The 2541-nt window shown below is 37.8% G+C and overlaps 1 protein-coding gene across 1 annotated transcript in view; it reads right to left on the bottom strand.

The window, feature by feature from the left end:
* SLC23A2 (solute carrier family 23 (ascorbic acid transporter), member 2) overlaps positions 1 to 2541 on the bottom strand; it is a 109644-nt gene that overhangs the window by 98487 nt on the left and 8616 nt on the right. The gene's annotated exons all lie outside the window — the stretch shown is intronic.

The following is a 2541-nucleotide window of genomic DNA, read 5'->3' as shown; positions in this document are numbered from 1 at the left end:
AGGTGAGGATTAAAATATATATAAATAAATAAAATACAGTCCTGTATTTAAAAATTATAATTAACATAATGAAAACCCTTGATTTTGATCTGGCACACAACCAACTAAAATCAGGCAATATTTCCCAGACTCCTTTACAGCAAGATATGGCTAAGTTTTGGCCAATGGGATGTTGAGTGGAAATAAACACACCCTCTCCTTTCTCTCTTTCCACTGGAATGGTGAAACAATAAGAAAAAAAAGAGAGAAAAAAATCTAGTAAGATAACATATTTGCAATAACCCTTACTAAATTTTCAAAAGGAAATGAATCAGTACATATTTCAAACCAGCTGAATGTTATTTTCCTTCAAATGGAAGGATCATAATAAAGGGGGTAAGATGAAAAAATTCACTGTTCAACTTGTCTATCAAAGACTCATTAAATTGGCCCTAACTGGTTTGGCTCAGTGGATAGAGCATTGGCCCTTGGACTGAAGGGTCCCAGGCTCAAGGGCATATACCTTAGTTGCAGGCTCCACCCCCAGTAGGGGGCGGGCGGGAGGCAGCTGATAGATGTTTCTCTCATGGATGTTTCTAACTCTCTATCCCTCTCCCTTCCTTTCTGTAAAATCAATAAATTTTTTAAAATATATTTTTTCAGAGAGGAAGGGAGAGAGATAGAAACATCAATGATGAGAGAGAACCATTGATCGGCTGCCTCCTGCACACCCACCACTGGGGATCGAGCCCGTAACCCAGGCATGTGCCCCTGACCGGAATCAAACCTGGGACTCTTCAGTCCCCAGGCTGACACTCTATCCACTGAGCCAAATTGGCTTGGGCTAAAATGTTTTTCTTTAATTAGCCATCCCAGAATAGCATAACTATAAAAAAAAAAAAAGACTCATTAAATTGGCTTCTCTGGCAGACACTTAATGGATGGCTACTCATTCATAATCTCAAAGCACAATGCAGAATGTGTGCTGACAGTATGTGGCAGAATTCAGCATTAAAGTACAAACAAGCTTATCCAACTCTGAAAGTAAATGCATTGGAAAGACAGCATTCTTCAAACTTAAGATACACATTACAGGGTGTCCTGGTCAGCACAGTGCAGAAGAATACAAGGGACAGGAGAAAAATAGCACTGGGAATCTGGAAGCTCACACTGTAGGCCATGCATGGTGGGGTTAAACGCAGGAAAGTCATTACCCGTGGGCCTCAAATGTCCTGCACTGTAAATTAGCAGTGCTGGCCTATGTCTGTGGTTTTTGCACTTCTGTTTTTAGTAATGGAACCAGCATCCTCAAATTAAATCTTATCAAAAGCCTGGATTGGGGAAAATAATTACACAAATAGGTGGATGATATCATTAAAATGTGGATTCAATAACTCTTTTGTTATAAAGTCTAAATACATATTTTCCAGAAATAAAACAAACCCAAAAAAATCCAACCAGTAAATCAAAGATTCCATAGCTTAATGAACTTTAATAGCAACAAAAACACATTTACCTAATTTTCTAGCAGCAGCTTACAAATGCTATGCTGCAATATGCCACCTCTTTATCATTATTTGGTTACCCGAACACAATGCTCTGATTGCTCATTAAAGGGGATAAAAAAAATCATTCAAGACCAAAGAAGGTAAAAATCAATTATTTTAGATCATGTTAAAATAGAATCTATTTTGAATTTTAATTTGTTGGGTTAAAAAAATATGTGACATACCTTTAAGAATGACTATAAAAGAAAAACTGCTAAGACAATATCAAGTGTGATAAGGACACAGAGCAACTGGAACCATCACACACTCCTGATAGGTATGTGAAATCGAATGATCACTTTGGAAAAACAGTTGGCCATTTCTTATATAAACCCAACAATATTACTCCAGGGTATCTACCCAGAGAAATGAAAACTACGTTCAAACAAAAGCCTATATATAAATATTTACCATGGCTTTATTTACCATAGCCAAACCTAGAAACAACATTCACCCTTCACTAGTGACTAAACAAACTGTGGCATATTCCCTTTTGTTTTTAAGGTGTCATTTCACACCCATTAGATAAGGCCAGAACAAAGGAGTTCAATAATACCAAGTGTTGGCAAGGCTGTGGATGAACAGAAATTTTCCCACTCTGTTGTCAGAAATGTAAATAGGCTCAAATACTTGGGAAAACGATTTGTTGACATCTAGCAGGTTGAAGAAGTGTATGCACTATGGTTCAGCACTGCCATTTCTAGCCTATTCCACCCCATTTTTAACAGTACACGACTAATACACCAACAGAATGTACAAGTAAGTTCTGATATGTTTAAACAGTAAAATAAAACAGCAGTTAAAACAAAGAAACTCTAGCTGTTTGGCTCAGTGGATAAAGCATCCGCCTGCGGACTGAAGGGTCCCAGGTTTGATTCCAGTCAAGGGCATATGCCTGGGTTGCAGGCTCGATCCCAGTAGAGGGTGTGCAAGTAGTAGTCAATCAATGATTCTCTCTCATCATTGATGTTTCTATCTCCCTCCCTGAATCAATAAAAATATATGTAAAAAGGGG

The sequence above is a fragment of the Myotis brandtii genome, unplaced genomic scaffold, assembly GCF_000412655.1.
Source record: "Myotis brandtii unplaced genomic scaffold, ASM41265v1 scaffold45, whole genome shotgun sequence".
Taxonomy (NCBI): Eukaryota; Metazoa; Chordata; class Mammalia; order Chiroptera; family Vespertilionidae; genus Myotis; species Myotis brandtii.
Note: the sequence above shows the minus strand (reverse complement) of the source record. Positions and strands in the feature narration are given on the sequence as shown.